Source organism: Plodia interpunctella, chromosome 9 (genome assembly GCF_027563975.2).
Source record: "Plodia interpunctella isolate USDA-ARS_2022_Savannah chromosome 9, ilPloInte3.2, whole genome shotgun sequence".
NCBI lineage: Eukaryota > Metazoa > Arthropoda > Insecta > Lepidoptera > Pyralidae > Plodia > Plodia interpunctella.
The window spans coordinates 8,201,192-8,225,797 of NC_071302.1; the positions used below are offsets into that span (position 1 = coordinate 8,201,192).

At 33.1% G+C, this 24,606-nt stretch overlaps 1 protein-coding gene across 1 annotated transcript in view; it reads right to left on the reverse strand.

Moving 5' to 3' along the window:
• The window catches only part of LOC128672504 (uncharacterized protein), an 84,646-nt gene extending 62,394 nt beyond the window's left edge, over positions 1-22,252 (reverse strand). Inside the window, exon 1 of the mRNA XM_053749702.2 lies at positions 21,961-22,252. The gene's annotated coding sequence lies outside the window, so the exon portion shown is untranslated. The remainder of the gene's footprint in view (positions 1-21,960) is intronic.
• Between the last annotated feature and the right edge of the window lie 2,354 nt (positions 22,253-24,606).

Here is a 24,606-nt window from a genome sequence, read left to right on the forward strand (position 1 = left end):
TTATAGAATACCATCATAAAACTACGTTAAAGAAATAATTATCGAAAACAATATTCTGTTCAGTTTAATTAAATGGATATTTTCCAAAAATACAAAGTTCAACCTTACAGAATGTTGAACTTTGTACTTTTCCTTTTGCTGTTGAAACGATGGGTCCTTGGGGTCCTGAAGCAAGGCTATTTTTAAGAGAAATAACGACGCGCTTCGTGGAGGCAACAGGAGACTTGAGGGCTGGCAGCTTTTTTGCTCAGCGTGTAAGTCTCGCGATACAACGGGGCAAAGCTGCCAGTATACTGGGCACGTTGCCTCCCTGTGGCGCGTTGGAAGATTATTTTTATTTATAAAACGGCATTTTTGTATTTGTATTTTTTAAAGTTTGAATGAAATAAATTTGAAGGACCTTTGAAAAAAAAACCTTACAGAAATTGCTTCAAAGAATGTTACAACATGTCGAAATTATTTTCCCGTTATAAAATTAAATTATCATTCCAACTTTAACTTTTCGATTAAATCTGAATCCGCAAAGTACTCGAAATCCATTAAAACTGAAACTTTTTAATTCGGAACTGGGAGATACCGCGAAATAAGTTGTAGCTACAACTCTGAATCAGCCAACGGCGATAGTTCCCGGGACTTATCAAAGAATGCTCATCCTTAACTCAAGCACTTGTGACTGATATCAGACATTTACGAATCCGTCCAACTTTTCCAATATCGCAGCGTAAACTTGGAAATTCTTTGATAAGCGATTTATAATCATTGCCGCGACCGACTGAGCTCCCGAGGGACAAATTATAATGTAATCTTTAAGGGGAAGATTCTATCTAAATGGTAAAAGCTGTAGTCATTTCGGACGATCAAAAGTGTTTTTTATGAGTCAAACTATAACATTTTGGTTTCCACTTTATACGTTAGTCTTCTTTATTCATATGTTCAACCTATTTTTGTTTGTGTTGTGTTTTAAATTTAAATTATGTACTAGGTATCATTCAGTATTTCTTGTCAGCCGATTATATACTGGTAGGTATACTTTTACTTCGGAATGGCAATAGTGATTGTTATTAGTTACATTATTATCTTCTAGTATTACGTATAACACACACACAAATTTGGTTGAAGAGTATTCTTTGACCATTAGTGGTATCTGTGGGATAATATACCGGTCTTTAAATTAATCCTATAATATTAATAAGACATTGGGAGTAAATTACAAAGAACACTGAGATGTCTAAGGGTGCAATGATCCTCTAGATTACTGAATAATTTACCGTAACGAGCGCACTTTGTTAATTTATAGTTCGGAGCGGCTGCTACTATTTTCATATAGTTATTTCTTTGATTGTTCCAATCAATTGTTATGTCGACCAATCAACTGTTAAAGATAAAACTGTGACAAATATTTTTACATTAAAACTGTTGTTATATGTTAAAACATATAACAACAGTTTTAATGTTATATATTGTAACATCCATATATTAAATAAAAGGAATAGTATCCAAAATTAAGCTCTCCCTTTTTCGAATTCGTTAAAAAAATGAAAAAAGTCGCAATCACCGATCCAATTCTCTCATCATAATTTCCATTCGTTACGAACGCGACCGGAGGCCAGTAACAATAATTTACAAATTAAAAACGTTTATCGAATCCCGTGATCGAATGTAATGTATTTTTTTTTAATTTTCTTTTTTCTACTTTGCGGTAAGTATGCTCGGAATAAATATTTAATTTTTTTTATATATATAAAGATATAAAATTATGCGAATATTTTAAGAGTGTCGCCAGTTCTGGCCGCATACTTTTGTAACATCATTTGATAATTAGCTACAGTGTTAAATTACCTTTGAATTATTAAGTGGATGTACATACAGGTACTAAACGTGTACCTACCTAATTTAGTCTAGATCACAATACTCTAGTTATATAGCATGCAAGAATTTATTTTCTGTCCAGTGCTATTTTTTAAAAATAATGACATAACAAAAGAATGATTTGATGGACAGTGGTAAGCGCAGTGAACTCGGCCGATCTTACTTGACTTGTCTACATCACTCGCACTGTGTGATCACCAAAATGTTTATTGAGTGCTAATCTACCCCGAAGTTGGGTAATGGACAGTGAAACTAAGTAAATGTGTGCATGTTCGTATAATTGAGGAGCCGATAGCCTAATCACCAACTTGCAATATGCTCTTATCGTCTTAGGCTACATAAATGCATTATTATACATGAAGTTAAAATTTCAACGTTACAGGCATAACATTCTTTTTTGAGGAAAATTCGGCATAAAATTAATTCTAAATATTCTATTTACATCTATCATCTTACAGTTTAACTTATTAAGTTCAGGAATATAATTCATTAATTATATGTCTGACCTTAAAAAGTTGAACTAATTCTTGTAATTATTGTATGTATTAAATTTACACGTGTCTTATAAATATAATTCATATTTAGAAATGCTAAAAATATAAGTTTTACACATGGTATAAGGCTTACTTTCCACCCATACTAATATTATAAAGAGAAAAGATTTGTATTTTTATTTGTAATGCATAAACTTAAAAACGAATGGGCCAATTTTGATAAATTTTGGCACAGAGATAGGCGAAACCTTCAGGAGTGACATAGACTACTTTTTATTATGGTTTTACTTGAGCGAAGCCGGGACGAGACGCTAGTACTATTGTAAAGCTAAAAAATGTTTGTAATTAATAAACTCAACTATAACAATGTCATGACTGGACTAATTATGATAAAATTGGCACAGAAACAGACAAGACCTTTAGGAGTAACATAGGCTACTTTTTTTATCATGGTTTTAGCCAAGCGAAGCCGGGACAGGTCGCTAGTTTCCCATATAAATGTTCTGGTAAAACTCGTGCTAGCAACATTGTAGATTTTGCGTGAGTTGATAAAATCCTCACATCGAAACTTTCAAACTTCATCACAATTGGCCCAGCCGTGAAAGCGTGACAGACTTTTACTTTCATAACATAAGATATTATTTAAATATTGTTTAATAGGTAAAATATGTAAATAATTTGTTCACAGGGAATTAAAAATAAATAATATGTATTGTTTTAAAAGATGGCATTAATTGGGATAATACGTCGTTTGTTATTTTTTTATTTTTTGTCTTTAAAAAAGGGATTGTTTTGACCTCAAGCCTGTTCTCAAGCCTAGAACAGTCATTACCAAAGTGGTTTATCGACCCTCTGGGGTCGTGACAAAGGATATTATCTCACAAGTAAGTTCATTCAGCGTTATCTGTACGCTGTGTGTTTGTATATCAGGATGAATATTGGCTCAAGATTCTTGACATGTAACCCTAAATTTTAGCATATACTTACTCGTGTTTATATTGACAGGAGTTCAGAAATGAAACTGAAAAAAATATTCATTACTGACACGCGGGCTCATTGCGGATTGGCGGGTACAGACAGGACAGAAATATAAAACTTTCCAAAACATAAACTTACTAACGGAGCGTTCCGGCCTCGCTCGGGTAAAATTATAATCAATTATACACCTAAACCTTCTTCTAGAATCACACCATATATTGGTGAAAACCGCATGAAAATCCACGCAGTAGTTTTTTTAGTTTATCGCGAACAGATATACTTACAAACGCAACAGATGAATGTGTTTTATAATATGTAAAGATAAGGATTTATGGATAACGAAACATCGCCCTAATTTAAGTAATATTTAATTGATTTTTTTTAACTTCTTGACATTGACATTGTCCCACTGCTGGTGCTGCAATTTGCAAAAATAAATAATTTTTGTCTTAGTCTTTTTGTCTTTTCTCAAAGGCCCTTATTGTTCCACCCGTCTTGGACCAACGCAAAGTCTGGCCATTCTTTCAAAATATTAATAATTTCAGAAATGTAACAAATAAGTATACCTATTTATTACAAATTATTTTTAATAGCACTTATGTATTTCGCACTGTAATTAGGTTTTTCGTGATTTCCTATTTTACTCTGATTTGTGGTGTCCCTCTGGGCTTCGTATATCTATGGTCTTCGCATCTGTCTGACCTTTTGTTAACGTTATTAATCAAAATTCCTTAGCTCATCAAGTCCAAGAGGGACTAAACGAATCAATGCTAACATCATTATAACATTTATTTTGATTTGTTCCGGATTTAGCGACATACGATTTCTTGCTTTTATAAAGAAATGTATTAGTATTACTAATTAATGGACCTTATTTCAACTGAATAAGGTTTAAAGTAAGTGAAGAGTTTGCACGTTTTTGTTCACGAATATTTGTGATCAAGGTTGATACGCCTACATTGGTCTGAAGTGAACTGGTATACCTTGGTTGAAAAATACATTCTCTGTATGACACGACTATTGGTAAGGTAATATGGTGACATAGGAATTGAGCCTGGCCTGACCGACTTTTACTCAATGGTTTATGTATAATAGATGAAATATGACCAAGCAAAATACCCAGCACTGATTTTCAGCCGTTACCTAGTGTGAGAGGCGCCACAGACATACAGACATACAGAAAATATAAGACATTCAAACAAACAATAAGTAGGTAGATGAAGTAAGAAAGAGAATAGGTTACTTTTTGCCGCAAGCGGAACTGCGGACAACAGCCAGTAATCAATATGTAATTTATAGAAAATAAAAGACAGTATAAATTACTTTCACCCTAAAGTCCCACAAATCCATAGTCACAAAAAAAATATTTTAATAAATTTATGGATCATTCAATATAATACATGTCCATTTAATATTCTTTATCAAAACTGTTACACGTTACAACCACTTTCGTGCGTGAGGTTGATTAATACAAGTTATAATCATAAATAACCAGTATTTTATCCCAGGAATCCATGACCATGTTATAGAGCAATGAGTTCTAAACTTATAGTCACAAACTAATCAATGCTTTTTTAATAGAATACATAATTAGATAAATATGTTGTAAATGAAAAATAGTGTTGAAAAACAAGAACAAACATTGTTGTTCTTAAGAACCTATATAACTCATGTCTGACAAAAATAAACATATTATTATTATTAAATAAATAAATTAAATAACTTGTTTCACGCAGTAATTTCTGTAATGGTGGAGGACTAGAGGCTGGAGAATGACATGGGCTAAGAAGTGAAAAGCTGGTAACAGCAAGTATATTCATAAAGCACATATTGTATGTCACGAGAAATTATTAATTTCATTTCATGTAATATGTAAACGCCAATAAAAGATAAAGCCACAAAGACAGATAAAGCCCAATATGGATGATTGTGATTTTACATAATTATCGTCGTCAAATAAATAAGAATATTTACTACATTAGACTGTCTGTCAGTCACTAACTAAAATTTCGCTAAAAGGTTGAGAGCCACTGTTGTAGAGGGTTGACGAACGCACTCAATTGCATAGGTATAGCATACATAGCCTATAACTACTTCTTGCCTGTAATAATATACAGTAACATGAGATAGTACATCATAAACGTAGTTCTGGAGAAGACGGCTAGGATTTCCGTTGCTTTCCACATAATCGCTTTAAACAAACATGCAATTTGTTATTTATTTTTCAATATACAGCTTTATAACTGCATTTCACTCGTATTAATTCTCTCTTGACTCTTTATATTCTTATTATGAGAAACCTAAGAATATTTTATTAAGAGAAAGCAAAATTTAATATCGCCATATCAATTACAGAACAAAGCAAAACATCTTACTTTAATTAATTGAATCTCCCGAATGAAACCGAGACGTAAGATCCTGCGATTTTATACCTACCATTGTCTTAGCACAAAGACTACCATTCAAGTTATTGTCCGTTCTGCTTTTGTACCGACGACGGAGCGGGAAAAAGGAATGATTCCTAGGAAAATAATATGAGATTTTTCCGGGCAAGTGCCCCGAAAAGCGTGATACTTAGTTAGATTGCCGCGCCGTATATTTCTTTGGGTCGACTCTTAATTTGATGAGGAGAATGTAAAAACGGCATTAGGTTATTCAGATGGGGTGAGGAGGGGGTGGTCACGATTTATATTGCCCGAGATGAGATTATGGTATGACGGAATCGTAAAACATTAGAATGTTAGGGCTCGTTTCACTTTCTCAAAGCGTTTTTTCAAACACGAGTTACGTTAAGATTGTGTGGACTTAGCCGTAATGCATTATAATTTATTAGAGGGTTTATTTTATTCGCTCACGAATTCATCTAAGTGAGTTTTAATACCGCCCTCGAAGACTCCCAAGGAGTAATAAGCGGTATATTACTTTTAACTTTGCGGCCTGTAAATATATGTCTTGCATTCGTTAATTATGTGATTTTTTTTTTTAATTCATTCAGAATATCGTACAGTATTTTTAGGAATCTGAATTTAGGAATAACTTGATAACGTGTTCAACTTAGTTTATTTTGTATTGATTTGTTTCAAATTTTTATTTATTTATTTAACTTGTTACAACATGTACCTAAAAGGCGGACTTAAAAAGCCCTTGCTTAATGATTAAATGCTTTCTCCAATGTCATGTCTTTCATAAAATGAGTCATTCTAAAAATATTTTTAAGTATTACCTCAAGACACGGCCTAAATAATTATAATGTTAAATGTAGGATGATTCAGAAGTGAACCAAACCTATTGAATCTGTTGAATAATTCTAATTATTTTACAATTTTAAACACCAAGATGTAAGAAAATATTAAAATAACAAAACAATTTTTGATCGTGCTGATCGCACTTAGTATAGAAAGTCAAAAATATTACAAAAATATAGTATTGTAGCAGCCCGTCCCGGCTTCGCCGATGTTCTGGTATCTTGTTTTGATGCAATAATGTTTACCGACTTCACTCGGGTAAAAGATACATAGATATCAGAATATATTAAAATCATAACAAATTATACACCTAAAGCTTCGTCCAGAATATATATTGGTGAAAACTGTACAGACAGACGCGAAAGGCTGACTTTTTATAATAGGTGTAAGGATTCTGAAAAAAAAAATTAACAACAATGTTTTTTGGAAATAGTTGTATGTACTCAGCATATTGTGACAACTTGGCTGGTATTTCATATGACAAAGAAGCCCACATTTCCACTCTCTGCACGTTATTTGGCTAACACCTCAGCTCCACTGAGAACGCAGGCATAAAAACGAAATAAAATTTGATAACGTCATTACCCCACATGCTGAAAAGATAGTATCAAAATAAGGCCGCTTTGAAGTCGGGAGACGCGAGGTGAAACCAAATGAGACACCTAGACAGCCCGAATAAAATCTTAAAATTATTAGTACGTGTAAAACGTTAAATATATATTTAATAGATATTAATGGGTTAAACTTAGGGGTCGTCTTTTGATCATGTGGTATTGTATCGGTAATTTCTCAACCCTTTTTATGAGAAAGTAAAATATTTGTAAATAAGTACAAACATGTTTTGCACTGTTTTTTGCTTAAACCGTAGTTTTAGAAAAGACCATTTCTTTCGTCGTTTGTTGTTTTTGTTTATTATTAATTTGTGTCTCAAATGATGAAATGGTAAGCGATGCTGGAACAGAGTAGAAAACATTAACTTACTTTAAGTTACTGTGCAACTGAAACCCATAGTGCAACCAAATAAAAAGAGAAAATATAAAAACCGACATGTATATTAAAACGCCCAAGACTCAGTTTACAATGTTCCCATCCATCCTAACTGATGAGACTGGGAGATCGAATCTGGTACCACCAAAGAGATGGGCAAGTTAACCATCATACAACTGAGGTCGTAGACATAACGCGCGTGTTGAACTTCGCAATTACACAATACGAGTTTCACTGGTCTACAGAGAGAGTCCAACATTACACAAATATTGTAAACGACGAGAGCAAGTGATCAACTAACTAGTGGTAAAATAATAAGTACATACGTATTGTTTAATCTCAGACGGCAGTATAATTAACTGAATTCTACGCGGCGGTAATAGAGTGTAGTTTTCTGACTGGAGTAGACTTTACTTTTTAATTTTTTTCCGCTAAATATCCGGCACGATATTTTGCTATTTTCTTATCTACCAAGGTAATAATATAATAAATAAAATAATATAATAATAAAGCAAGGCAAGGACTTAATTAAAAAGATAATTTTAATCAAAAATATTACCTAAACTTAGAAACTCAGTAGTGATCAAAAAGAGTACCAAAAAATAATAGTCTCGCTAGTTCACAAAAGTGTGGCTACGATAAATACAGTAATCAACCTAATTAGAATATTGTTAGGTAGTTTACATACATCAAAATATACTGTTGGGAAACGATTGAGACACGATTTTGACTTAATATTAAACATAGTGGTGACTATAAAATTTACGAAAAGAATAAAGGGAATACTCAGTTTAACAATCACGGAGTTTACACCGCGTGGTGCCCCCGACAATAGTCAGTCCGGAACCAAACTGGAACTAGGGTTAAGCAAGTAAACAATAGATTTCGCAAACCATTCTCTAAAACTGCTCGCCAAAGCGTGAAGAAGCACAAATTCAATTTGCTGCTCTTTTAGCCGTGTTTTGCCCATTACAAGAGAGAAAAAGACAGAAGATCTAAAAGATTACTATTCTGCCATGTAGGTACCTACCAAAAAAAGGTCATAGAGAAGGCAATAGCAAACTCCATTAACAGTGCTAAGTAAGTCGTTGTATGCGTTTCAATGAGGAATACGACCATGAAGAAGGCCAATCTGGTATATAGTCAAGTTTAAATTAAATAAACTTCTCATAAAAGAAAATTCAGATTTATCCAAGATTTGATTTCATACAAACAAACCTACATCTTATCGTGAAGATATGCAAATCTACATCACACTAAACCCTAATATTATGAAGTTTATATAGTATATTGTGTATTATATATAACATATATTATTTTCTTCTTCATCATCTTCATGAAGATTTATGTATAAATAATAAATGTATATGCTTTAAACCATAAAATGTAGTATTTCATACATGATATGAAATGTGCACATCTTTAATTAATGTAAGCATTAGAACTAAGTTGTAATAACCATGTTTTCTATCTAATGTCATATATTTATATTGTTTATGTGCCTATTGAATAAATAGACACATTTATTTGAGACTTTAGCAAGTCAAAGCTCAATAAAAATCTGTACCTACTTAAAATTATCGCATGAAATAAATTAATAAGAAATGAGTTAATCAAATCATCCTCCTTCCAACGTCAAAGGCAACTTTAATCAATGTTTTAACATTTAAGTAAGTATTCTATTTAACTAAAGCGCCATTTCTATTGCAAAAATTACATAAATCTCAATTAGATACGCGTACTTGATTCCGATTTGCAAAAATACGAACGAAAGTTATAACAAAACGTTTGCAAACGGAGTAATCCCAACGAGGGTTTGTTGCGATAAAATCACTGCTTTATTTTTAATTATTTTAATTAAAAGCTCACAACTATACGTGCTCGTGGAGTTTCCATTCGATAGAATAAGCTTCGCAACATTTTAATAAGACCACTGTTTTAAACTGAAAACATACAATTTTGCTTACGTCTAATTAGAGTTTACGGAGAGGTACTTATTGCAACAGGATCTCAAATTTCAGATGAACTTTCGAGTTTTTGTACCTCCATATTTGAATAGGAAGAAAATAAAATTAAAAAATAATTTATTTGCTTTGTAGAGAAATATAAAACCAAGTGGACTCTTACTATATTTATTTATACATAAATAATAAAGTATTTTCAAGAACAAATAAATTTGTATTATTTTTATTTTTATTCTTTTTCCATTCATGTCATGCGTTACTCTCATCTATTTCTGTCGCAGTTCTTACATTGTCGTGTTCCCTTTTGAAGGGTGAGATAGGCAGTGTAAGTAATTATCTACTCGATACTGTGGCAAAAGATCCTAAGCTGCAAACGTGCGATTTGGCGAACCAATACGATCTGTTAAAACCATTATACACGTTCCCGTCTTTAAAACCCGTTCAGGAACATAAAAAGAAAATCCTATAATGACCGACGTCGGAAAAAGAGGCGAATTATCGAAAATGCCGCTTTACGTATTCCAGACACAAAATAATTTGAGTGTGAATGTGTAATTGAATATCACTTTATTGTAAGCATATCGTATTCTGGAGACCTTTGCCCAGCAGTGGGACACGTCATTTAAGGTTTAAAAAAATAATAATAATCGTATTCCTATGCTATAACTTGTATAACGCATATTATATTCAATTCAAGATTTATACGACTATATTTCTTCTTATTTTTCGAATGTATTATTCCAGGAAGGAAACATTGTTAGATATTTTTATCTGTCAATAGCAGCATTGATCAAACAAGTAATCTCAACTTCGATTTCTTCAATTCATTTCTAGGTATGGTCGATGAAAATATACACTTTCTTGACAAATGTGTTATCACTGACACTGGCGGTGGCATGACTTTTACGATTACTGCCATCTAGCGGCAGCAGTCGCACAAACACTAGTGAACTAAATAGTCAGGCATGTTCTTCTTCTAAAGAGCATTGTGGTCGATAAAAATGACCGTACTTATTATACCGTTAGGTGCTGGTTGATGGCAAACGCATACACTAAGTAGGTTTCGACCTTGAGATTCACGGTCACAACTAAGCGTTTTAAGCAGTAGACAACCACCGCTTCACGTGAGTATAAGCTGACAGTATACAGGTTTGATACTTTGGTATGCTTACAATTCGAATACTTGTCTCGAACCTGAGAGGCAGCTCTGTACTGTATATACTTTGTGCTACTGGTTAAATTGCTGGAGGCATGAAAAAAGGCATTAACGTCGGTGTAGATATGCGGCATAGACGAAAACGTGACTTGGAAGAGAAATGTCGGGAATGTTATAGCACTTGATTTTAGCTTACCAAAGAACACTGGGTTTTAAACGTTTAGATACTCTAGTTATGGATTCATTTTAAGATGATTTGATATACCTACAAAGATGTCTAATAAATGCAGATAAAACTCTTAAAGACAATTTTTATTAACTAAGTTAAAAATTATTATAATATAATACATAGAACATGCCAGCTGCTTTTTCTCTAGCCAAGATTCAAGTCAATTATGGAAAAGGGCTAAGGATAAGACACGGGGTCTTTGAGTTTGAAAACTCTTGGCTCTGACTAATCCCATAAGGGATATCGATGTGATACTTTATATAATAAAGAAATGCAATCCTAAATTATATTTGAACAAATATAATTCAGGAATCAAAATTTTTAATTTTCAACAAAAATAAACCTGTTTAAATACAAAACAAAACAAATGCGCAGATAATTTTGTTAAGTGCACAAATAAAACTTTGAAACCTGTTTTATTCATAAGCAGCCACTTGTGAAAGTCGAATTCAAGAGGCAATCGAAAGATATTTCGAAAGAAATTTTCTTTTCATGGAGATTTTCCCAACATAAGTAGCTGTCTCGTTTCAGATTCCATCGGCGTCTCCCTTTGGTTTTCACAATGAAGTTTTTACGATCCCACTGAATGTGTGGAACATCTCGTAAATTATGTAAAACAGGGTTACAATGGTCTAAAAGCGTCTGGGTCCCTCCTCTTCGGGTCCGTCACAATATCCATTTGTGATGTAGCGTAAAAATATCCATACATATTTTTATAAGACTGATAGTTGATTGTTCCTATATCTATCCTTTTTATAATCCTTCTCCTTACGTATTACGAAACAAAGTATTCTGCTGCGTCTGTCTATCTGTGCGCGATAACCTCAAAAACTACTGCACGAATTTTCATGCTGTTTTTACCAATAGATCCCTGAGGATGGTTTAGGTGTAAATTTTATTATGTTTTTACCCGAGCAAAGCCAGGACACGACAGTCAACATCTTCCTGACAAGTTCTCACATCGTAACAACCGCTGCAACCGCGCTGTTATTACGATCCGTTGATTTTCTTAAGGAAGAATCAATCATAAAATGGGCTAATGCTTATTTTACGAATGATTGATTTTGGAAATGACTGACATTAAAATAATTGATCTGTACTGTCAATTATCAGAGATTAATTATTTTAAAGTCAGATAGAACTAATTCTTGTCTTTGTTGAAATTTGAAAAATTGAAATTGATTTGAAACTCTCTGAGACACACCCAACCGAATTTCTCACTATTCCCACAGGGATTCAGGTCCATCCATGACACGTTTTGTTTACTGTACGCGAAATTCAATTTCTCAAAACTTTCGCTTTACCAAATGCGTAAAACACTATTGTTAATCGGATTACATATTGTTAGCAATTGAATCTGCATAATTACAGCTAGTTAAACATCCAGGTCGGCGGTTAATGGAGCATTAGTGAATATTGGTGAAAGTTAGCTTGTTAGTATCACTTTATTTAATTTGTACGTCTATGTAGATTAGGAGAGATCTAAAATTTTAACCAGAGACCGAAAATTATTATTTTTTTTATATGCAAGGTATAAGAATCCTACTTATGCCATGTGACTTTGAATACCAAACTGACTCGTGTATTTTAGTTTTCAGAGACCACCACCTGCTTCCGATGAAGAAAAACATCACAAAACCTGCACTCAAAGCCATAATTCATCATCTAGTATGTGAAATGGAGAAGGCACTTGCACCACTCCTTTGATATTAACAAAAAACTCGTTGTGTGCTTCATGAAGCACATACCATGCCACTTAACGACCATCAATCATGAAGAATAAGACTGAAGAAGGAAGGTATAATAAAGGATGTTGATTCTGCTAACTTCTTAAATGTTATACATGTCACACATTGTTTTTAACTCTGCTAACTTTTTTCTGCTAAGTTCATCAACTTTAGCGAATCTACACTATTTATTACTAATATATATGTTTAGTACTAATTCCAAGGGTATAATACTTGTAATATTAAATAAGTTGTCAACTTTAATTAAAGATGCTACGAAATACCTACTTACTCACTCCCCGAACATTACAATGGGGAACATTTCTAAACTACCTACTTACCTCTTTAAAATTTAAAACTCGCGCGAAGAAGATCTTTGTCGCAGATGCCATACGCCAAAACTCAGCGTGCAAAATTAATATGTAGTCATATTTAATTTCTAACGCCCGCATAAAGAGCTGACACTTCCCAAGTTTCCCCTCAAGCATTGAGCGTGTAACCGAATGGAGTTAAAACATTATGAAAAACTATTACGATTATGTCAAATCTATGGCAAACTGGATGGTCAAATTCAAAGCATTTACATACAGAATAAGACCTTCTAAGGCACTCTCTATATTTTAATTGAGTTTCTTATGGCGATTCTTCTTAGCAGTTGTCGGAAATACTAGTAGTTTTGAGGTCTTCATCCACTTTAGTAACTAAACTTACCTAACCAGTTACAAAAGAAGATTTTTCCACTTTCGTTTGAGAAGTATAGGTACTTAAGGTAGGTAGGCCTACTTATATTCCTAACCACTGCTAAGAAGAAACGCCAAATTTGAGTATATCATAATCTGTTGAGAAATATTTTTCGTAGGTACTCCTTTGTTTACAGTGTAAACTTCATTTGGTTACCAGTTCCGGACTGAAATTCTTGCTCCGCAATTTCTTACAATATAAGGAACTTTGTAACAAACACTTCGCCGTCGATTTTAAAGTTGTGTACACATTATTATATCAAGTTTCTGCTTCACGTCCTTTGAACAGGTAAATTGGTGTTTTAAAAGCTATAGCAAAGCTCCATTGAAATTTCTTTGCCGGGAGTTTCAAAGAACTTTTTATGACGGAAATTAAAAATTAAATAGCGTGATGTGGTTAAAAGCTAAATAAAATATATTATTAATTGTGGTAAAATTTTAAGAGTTGCCAAGAGTGGTTTGCAATGCACTTTGTCGTTCAAATTTAACCCGCGCAAAAAAAGTACAATCATTTTGTCTAAACGTTGATGACGCGCAGATTAAAATCCACGTCAAAGTGACTTGTGCAACTCTCCCTAAGATTTTCGCAATTTACGAATGGAGTTTTCTTCACATATCACTACTTTTATCAAAAAATCAAATCCCTCGCTTTACTGTGATTTTCGCGGATAGAAAATGAAAACAAACAAAAATACCGACTTCAAAAAATTATAGTCCATATAGTGAGATAAAAAATATTTATCGAAGCAAATAAGTAATCGTCGTGATTCAAATGTCACCTTCATTTACATAAACGATTCGCAGCCTGTCGATACCAAAGGTAAATAAAATATGAAGAAATAGTGAAGTTAACGTTATTGAAAACCAATAAGCACAATTGTTACGACTAGTTTACATTGAAGGGTACTGAATATCATACTGATCAAGGTATCCTAAATAATGGTATTTTACGTTACTCAAACTTGAATAGCTACTAGGCGCCTAGCACACATTTATGTGAGAGCGTAACTGTATTAACATCGACATATATATGGAAAACGAATATTTCTTCTAAACAGATTTTTCCATTTTACGCTGTCGTAAATATATCATGGTAGCCCATTTATTTTCCCTATTCCTTTTTGGAAATATTCAGTAAAAGTTATGGAACATTCAATCTCAAGTTGAAATTAGAATTTTCAATGTTCTTCATGTTTTTGAGTGTGTTATCGATAACTACCGGTGTCAGATTTTATACAAATCACCTAAGGGCATCTGACAGCACTTTTACGACCAGCTACCGACATCTCGTTGCAGGTAGACGTATACACAATACTGTCGACCAGTGTGCAGGTTTCCTCACGATGTTTTCCTTCACCGGACGCAAGTGGTGGTCTATGAAAACTACTTACTATACATGAATTAGATTGATATACAAACTCATGTGGCACGCATAAGATTCGAACTAGAGTCTTTTCGATCTCAGGCGTAGGTACTGTCTTAACCATTGGACCACAACCGCTACAATATTTTATCATGTCATTCTCAATATTACCAGAATATATATAAATGCCTACCTACGCATAGCAATTTAATTAGAAACAAGTTGTCAAAAACCGGACCAATAGTTCTAACTTTTAATAAAGTACAAGGTCTACCCGTAGTCTAATTATATAAAACTTACTATCTTATATCAGGGCATGAATTATTTATTTATTTGATTTGATTGTTCCTTTTAGATACTTCAATGAAACTTTAATTGTAGATATCTTTCATATGTACTTTAAAATCAAGCCAGTAATCATTCGGTTCTATGTCACAATAGAATTAGGAAATTCAATTACCTACAGAAATTTTTCCTAATCACAGAATTTAATTGTTTTTATAACATTCCTCTCTTCTTTGAAAGAAGTAAAAGTTCCATAAGTAAATAACTATAAACAGTTTAAAATCTGTTCAATAACTATTTATTATGTATTTATTAATTATTTAAAAATACGAACTTATTAGAAATAAGATCGTTTGATGTTAGTTATCATCGTAAACCATGTTAATATAACCGGTCACAGAACACCGTTAAAATTGATCGCACTTAGTGTAATTGCACACATTGAAGTAACCGCGAATTCTAATTTAAAATCACCTTTATGTCGTTACATATAGAGATGAAAATTGTTTAATAACAATAACAGCAGTACGATTTATACGTGAAACATGCTGCAAGTAGGCCACAATTTAAGTTTGCGTCTAAGTAGGTTATCATGGTAATGTAAGAGAGTGAGCTTTTAAGGGCAGACAGGTGCAATTTTATATATACCGACGTACATTCTATACATATTTTGTACTCAACTTTTTTATATTATAATAATAATAACTGTGTATTACAGAGCGAGCATAAAAATGTATACATAAATAATAATAATAATATGTATTTATATAATATAAAACGATGGACAAACACATACTGTAATTATATAATTAAAGTATGTGTTTGTCAATAATTTTGTCAGAAGAGTAGGTGAAGTAAATATGTTCATGTGAAAAATATTTCAGAAACAAAAAACGTAAATGACTATTTTTTTATGAAAATTATTTCAAAAAAATGGCGGGTTCTATGTTCGCGGTGAACCTTAAACCTTAAAAAAATAAAATTGTAGAAGATATAAAATGAGTTTGCTTTTTTTCAAGTACATTTTACACTCTAAAGCTATTTTCAACAAAAATACTGCTTAGTTTGGATAAAGGTACTACACTACTACTAATATGTAGGTAGGTATATTTTTTCTCAATCTCCAGATGTTCAATTTTCCATTTCAATGCAGAAACTAGATGATTGAAAATTGTTTGAGTCTAAATGTTTGTTTCTGGCGCAGCGTTGTTGCTAAACTAATCTTGTTAAGTTCGCAAGTCAATGCTAAGCTGTCGAGAGATTAACTGCTTCCAAATTGTTAGTTTTCACTTTTAAATACTTGTTTAAAACAATTATTTTAGTAGGTATATTCTAGTTAAAAAAATTAATTAATTTATGACTTTTTCTTTTTTGTTAATTTATGCTTTACTATCATGCCATTATCAACGCAAAGCTATTTTAGTTTACAGAAACCCTTTGATTTAAGATTGCAAAATAATAATATTATGTTTTGCTTCTTTTGGCGATTATGAGTTGAATACGCACTCTAACTACGAAGATAGAATATGAAAATCATTGATATAAAAAAAAAACAAGAATTACCGTAAATAATCTAGACTATCTGAATTCATAACTTCAAACTGGTTACATAAAGTTCAATTGATTTAAGAATTGCGTATTTCCACTTTCTAAATCTTTACAGTTAGATTTGCTGTGCATGATTTGCAAACCGTGCGTGAAGCAAGATTTTTAACCACATAGTTATACAACAATGGTCTAAACAAAATATTTTCATTAACGAGATTTTTCTGATCTAGATCATGAAAACGATAAAAGGAAAGCAGGTTAAAACTTGTAGTATTTGATAACAGAAGGTGAATTAAATAAAAATTTAATAGGATATCACGCAATGCAAGTATAAATATAAAAAACTTAAATACCATCCTTCATTCATGTTTTTTACTTCTTCCCGCTAAAAACGACTGGGACAATTTTTATGAAATTAGAAATTACGCGAGAGTAAGTAAGACAACAACGCTTTATGAATTAGATAAAGTTAAAAACGTAAGTATTTCTATAAAATAAAAACAACGCTTAAATGAAAAGACAAAGAATGTTAGACCATGAGTAACATCGCGGGGTGCAGCTAGTTAAGTATAAATATAAATAGGCACTTTTCGAGGAAAAAGGCTTAATCGAATAGCGAAAGAATTTCTCTAATAAACTCGCGGAAAATAGGAAACAGAAATCCACTTTCCATCAATTTGTTCATGGACGCGCAAAATGTTACAGTATCATGGAAAATAAACTCGTAAGAGAAAACACGCCAGTTTTCCCCTACCCTGTGAAGAGGGATATAAAAACGCCGGTTTTTGTTCCCTCAGCAGATTTGAGACGCAGAAAATTAGGGCTTCAGAAAATACCTTTCACTTAATCCTACTTACTAATATTATAAATCCGAACGTTTTGATTTATATGAGAATTTTTTTTAATCGCGCATAAACTGAATAGATTTCTGATGAAAATTGAAGATGATGAATTGAGATGAAAATTGGTAGTAGGTAATATATTTTCGTAGGCAATAGGCTCACTATTTAATGATCTTCATCCCATTAATAGTTACAAAACTTAAACTGTCAATCAGTGTCCTCACGATGTTTTCCTTCACCGGAAGCAAGTGGTGATCTATAAAAACTAGTTGCCCTACAGACACTTAAAGGTGGCCATCGCACTTTATTTTGTTGCCTGGAATAATCGCGTTATTATTATTTGCAGCTCTTGACTCTATCTACCGTAATTCACAAAGATGTGATGCTGTATCTAATACATAATCACTGACACAAATCATCGATATCGATGTAATATCCGAAATTCCCATCTGATAGTTTAAAGCTTTGGAAACTTGGTGAGAAACTTCTATTCTTTACGAGCCTATTCATTACTGAATATTTAGACCAAATGAAGTATTAATAATGAGAGATTCTCCCTTAGATTCATCTTCCGTCAGTCACTGCTTGTCAAAGGTTAAAAAAGTACTTACATCTAAGTTAGCTCAAGTAGTTATAAATTAATTTATTCCCGAGGAAAAGCAACTACAAGGTACTCGACGACCTCGGGGCGTTTTAATTAATAGAGGAAAACAAGTAAAGGCAAGCTAGGGTTACTACAGTTGCCACGGTCACTTTCCTTCTCCCTGACTTGATTCAGATTGGATCAGTGAGAAGCAGATGGGAATAAACTGGGCATAACGTTTACATAAGTATGTATAGGACGTCAACTAAGGTGTTTTCAAGTCATTATTGCTTATAACTGTGGCGTAACTACGAATATTTACAAGTACGTAATTACATCGCCATGACATAATTTAATATACGATAGAAGCGCTGTTCATTTTCCATGTGTTTGTTTAAAGCGGGTACACTCTTGCAAATGTTCGTTCTCGCCCCTTAGTCATAAGCAACAATAATTTAAAAACCTTTAATCGTCATTTAAAAAGCTTTTAAAACTAGCTGCGCACCAGAATTCCACTCTTGTTGGCTCCAGTTGGAATAAAGAAACAAATTTTTTTTTTCTATTTCTTGAATTTCCTACTAATATTATTAGATCGAAAAGCGACAAGGGTTACCTGTTCCCACTTGCTAATCTACTCGACCAATGTGAAAGACCTGTTTACACCTCGATGATATTTCAACTCTCCACACTGGAAACACTTATTACTTCTTATGTTAAAGTACTCTTACTTAGGTAACACGTTGTTTGTAATGTTGCTATTATGAAGATAAATGCAACTTTCCTGAAAAAAAAAATCTTATGCGCGTATTAACAGTTTTATTAGCAATTAAGATTTTGTTTACTGATAACTAACTTTCACTATTACATCATATTATCGTTTTACCCATAGGATGGGGGGATACCCCATAAATCAATTCCCATATATTTAAATACCACATAGTCACAACTGGTAAAACTGGGGGCTGGCACAAATGTATAAACTATGTAAAAAATATAGAAAATTAATTATTCCACGTACGAGTATATACCTAGCTACGATAGAGGCGTTTGTCATTTTCCATATAAATTCATATTTATATTATTTTGTATTTAAATTAATCAATGTAATAACCGAAGAAAATGCGTTGTTAAAAAAATTAAAACATTTGTAATGGGAGAAACTGGAAAAAATGGCAATTAAGCCAGCTAACCAAATCTATTAAGCCAGCTCCCACTGTCGCTCAACTCAGATACGTGCCGAAGCGAATGCTTGAACATTGCGTAATTAGTGTGAGTGCTTTTATTTACCGCAATAAAAAACCGGCAATGTATACGAAAATCCGCCAAAGCTTGGCAAACAATGTGGAGTCGGCGTTAGGTACTTCGTATAAGCCCACATATCGCACCGTGAAAACTCAATCTACGAGTAAAATCGCCATAAATAGGCACCCATATATTTCTTACTCAAACGTATTTGTTCGGAGAGGCGGAAATTGTTCTGACCTCAATTTTTAAACAAATATGATCATAACTGTAGTTTAGCGTTGGGTGACTGTTCGCGTTCCACATTATTATCACTTCAAGTATTGCATGGAAATAAATTTTGGCTTGGAACTGAGTAATCGAGTCTAGTGTCATTTTATTTTTGTTAATCTATGGATTATATCACGAAGTTAGTATTAGTTAGTAGTCGTGTGGAATATACCATAGAAATAGTAAATAATTACAGATATACTTACGCATATAGGTACTGAATATATTCTATTAGCGATGTATATCTACGTATACCGGTAGTCAACGTTATAGTGTTAAAAATCATAATTTCAAGGAAGACGGAGCTAAACTATCCAACCGTGAAGATAGCTATTGTCTTTTTCCATACATTAGCATTTAAATTATCACTTTTTAATTACTTTCAAATCCTTCTATTCTTTCGATCGTAACTTCCTGTTCCTCATCATTTCGAATACGTGTTCGTGTTTTTAGAGAATACGCCTGGAAACTGGTTATAATTTTTTTACGAGTACCAAATAAAGTTTACAAATTAACCAATTTGTTATAAAAAAAGAATGTTTTTTGATTAAATGAAACAATTGTGCATGTTTACTAACATTTGCCCCTCGTATGAAGAATGAATAGTACTTTTTCCGGAACTAAAGGTTAGAGTTGACAAACAAACAAATAGCTAGTAAAATAATTTGTGGTAAATCCAAAATTCATAAAACAAAAAATATGTGAATAATTATGTCATAGGATGTTTGGAATCACTTTTTGCTATTCGATCTCTGCTATATTTTAATAATATTGATAATCAGAACAAAAGATGATGAACAGAAAGAACAAATATACGCAAGTGTGCAACAGTATCAAACCGTTTCTAAGCATTTGCAATCGTACAACCGTAACTAAATTCAAACTCGAGATTACCTTCCAATTGACGAAATACATCTAAAGCATTGCTAATCAACTGAGTACAAGAATGGAAGACGACCAAGCAACCCATTCTCATTCTGCTGAACCAATGCAATAGAGTGCAGTCGCTTACGAAGTAATAAGTGCAATCTTACATATAATTATCCTTACATATTACATATTATAAAACAAAGTCCTCTACCGCGTCTCTCTGTCTGATCGCGATAAAATCAACTCAAAAATACTGCACGGATTTTCATACTGTTTTCAACAATAGGAGTGATTCGTAAGGAAGGTTTAGAGGTATCATTTATTATCTTTTTACCCGAGCGAAGCCGGGACGGGCCGCTAGTCTATAATAAAAATGTGCAAGTGAAACGTCTTAAACGACTTCCCTCCATAAGGCACTTATTCTCGTAGGAATTTTCACATAATATGTTATTACAAAAACCTAACATCATCATTCTTAATGTCCCCACTGCTGGGGAACTATGGCCTGCCTTATGGATGAAAAGGATGAGCTGTACTATCCATCCATTTACACATATTGTTGATCCTATATTATTTACCTTTAGTTAAATTATATAATGTATCATACTTATACATAGTAAATAACTCACAATCACAACACATGGGAACCTACTGTGGATACGTAGCGCTCTAATTGTCACGTAACATTTCTTTTACTAAGTAATAAATATATTTTTTTCAATTTCCTGTCCATCACGCGGGCCTAATACAGAATACGGAACTATCTTGTTCTTGTTCTTTTACCTTTACACGTAAATTAGAATAAGCGAAATCTATTTCAACTCTCTTATCTGAGAGGTTTCCTGGTTTCTTCCCAGCATCAATCCCAAACATCGCGCGTTCGTCTCCACTTCGCTCGATCGTCGGCATGCCTAGTTGTCAGACCATTGGTATGCATATCATCCTTCACGACATCAAGCCAACATTTCTTGGTTACGTCTTAAATAACAAAGTTTTTCATATTTTTAATAGAGACTGAACTAGGACAATTTCATTAAGATCTCTACGTAAGAAAAACATAATCTTTTTTCATCAATTTTCTTTATAAACGAATTATTTGGGTTTTTAAGAATTTGAATGAGTTTCGAAAATAATTTCGTTTATGATTATTGTAATTCTGCGTGCAAAATTGTTGGCTATATGTTGGTAGGTAGAGCAATAGACAATATTGTCGTAGAGATGTGATGTGGTTCAGTGATTGTTGTGGGCAGTTCAACGATCAATATACAAAAATTAGGTATGTTCTACTATCATATTGGACATATTTTTAATATACATTTAATAAATAACTATATGAAAGTTGAAAAACACCAACGTCGATAGGTATGATTATTGATGAGCATTAATGATCTCAAACAAATCCACATAAGTAGATTTTACATAAAATTTCTACCCAGAAACCTGAATGATTTTTAAATAAACTAAATAAACTCTAGTACGCAGGTTCTGCACTTCAGACGAGAACTTGAAACGTTTATTCATATTGAAAAGTGGCTGTTTAAAATTCAAAACGTTGGTCTCCAACTTACCTCTGAAGCTTTTCAGCTGAGTGTTTCCTTCAATAATTCACACAAACTTCCACTTAAGCGCTCAAGCACGATAAAAAATCACCTTGTCGAAATTCAAACATAAAATTTCCATATTTCACTTCACAAATCTGAAATCACATAACTCCTGAAAAGCTAAAGGTAGTGTTGGTAAAAGTTTCTTTGCACACTGACATAAAAAGTTTAAATCTTTGAACGAATCACGAACAATGTTGCGTTTAAATAAAGAATAGTTTTGAGGAATGTGCGTGTCCGCAGCGACTCTTGCTCCGACGAGTTGTTCAGAGGAGGGCATAGACCTCGGAGGTTGAAGCGACTGCGCGGGCGCCGGCAGACGCGGCGAGTACCGTTGCTCGAGAAGGAGGGAGAGAGCCAGAACTAGACCAGCCTTGTTCTGACATTTCCAAGTTATTTAGTTACTTAATATCGATGTCATGACTCGCCTTTGTTATTGTTGGCACAATTGCTATCGGAATTGTGCCATTATGCGAACCTTGAACCGCGTCGCCTAAAATCGACATTACTGAACGCAAATTAAATTGAGTAAAAGCAGAAACTTTTATATATTTTTTTTGTGGTTTCATGGTGCATTAGCGATTGTTCAACTATACATATAATAGCTAAACGACTTCGCATCATTAATACGATGGATCACATGTGATAAACTTTTACCTTGCTAGGCAGAATTCCCGCGGCAATTAGTTTTATCTGCTCATTTAACTGTTATTAACACAGCACACTTTCTTTCTTCAATGCAGGCAGAGTAATTTGTTACATGCCTATATACTAGTACTAGATTAACTGCTTTAGGGAATTTATCAGTTAAGGGATCACATTAAATTTTTTTTCGTATCAATATTTGTCTGTATTTTTGACTGAATCTGAACACTGGGGCGACAAATACATAGTCAAATATAATACTGTATAGACAAAGTGCAAAGATTAGTCTCCTCGGAACTTCAATATGGAGTTATCGGCATTAACAAGCCTCCCATGTCTCTAAACTTGTAAGTTAACGAGACTGAAGTTCCCAAGGGCCTGCCCTTTGCGAATGCTCCACACAAAACTCTCAAAGGTTTCCTTAATCTCATTTTCTTTGCGTATCTCTTGTAAAGTACCTAAAAATTATAATTCTGTGTACCTAAAGAGAATATATAATATTTTAAACAAAATACATTGTAATCTAATACTCCTAAGCTTTCTCTAATCATCGTCCACATTTATGTGGATAGAATGATTCCCGTAGGAGATTCACGTGGGCGGAGCTGCGGACAATAGCTAGACTATATAACAGTTAGATTCTCGATCATACTTAATGTGAAGTTATTCTCACTCAGCGAGTTAAAAAGTTTGTATTATTGTTGCTTATTTCTTGGCTAACTCAGTGATGGATTTGGTGGCACGAATGCCGCTGACACCTATTAATAATAATACTAATATAATACTCTCGAAATAGTATTATTTTTTGAGAAACTCTCCGGATGATTGATGGCTCAACTTATTTTGGTTTGTGTTCATCTCTCCAGATTCAAGCCATCAAGCAATGTATCACCTGTTGACGTGATCCGAAAAGATTCGTGTGAAATTGAGTTTTGTTTAGGGAAAATTAAAGGTAAATAAATTTAGGAGTCTCGATATTTACTATACTATTGATATCGATCGATCGGTATATCGTCATGCGTGGTTGATATAGCTACCTATGATTAGTATTGTTCAATATACGCTAGATACAGTTGGGTTTGATACTAGTTCTCCTCATGAACTACTCTCCTTATATTTTAGATGTGTATTTTCTTTATTATTGTACGACCCTGGATTAAGTACGTAATTCTTATCGGATGGCGTAAAATGTTATCAAAGGGAACTGGCCGTCAAGAATTTTTTTTTTAAAGAAAAACCTAGTTCCTTTTGAAATAAAGTATCAATATCAACAACCTTGACCAAGACGAAAGCAGATATTATTCAAGGAAGGTCATGTCCCCAGAGTTAAGTTTATTGTCATGTACAATAAGTACTCAACGATTGCATGCATAATTTTGCCCTTGACTTTCCAGGCTTCACAACCACCGCAAGTAGGTATAATTATAAATATCAGATGTCTCTAGTAGGAAGATAACTAAAAGGGCTAACTAGAGTCCCAACAACTATAAAAACGTTTTCGTTATTTAATTAGGTATTATATATATATATATATATATATATATATATATATATATATATATATATATATATATATATATATATATACATATATATATATATATATAATATAATATAATATATATAACAGACAATCCCAAGCGGTCGGCTACCTTCTCAAATCAGAAAGCAACATACGACGGACATCGAATATTTATCTTGCAAAGCAATTAGTGGAAACGTTAGTGCTACGCTTTCGCGATTTTCTTTCTTTCACGCTTGACGACATATCGAGAGACAGAGATGGCAACATATCATTATGGATGCAAAATTCCTGATGCTACTTAATAAGCAACTGGCAGGAGACCAGGCGTGAGAAATGGTGGCTACTGTGGCATGCAGTTGCAATATTCAAGCTAACATTGCTATTATTAGCTCATTAGATTGTCTGTGAATAACATTTTATGTAGGTAGGTAAGTTAGTTGTCA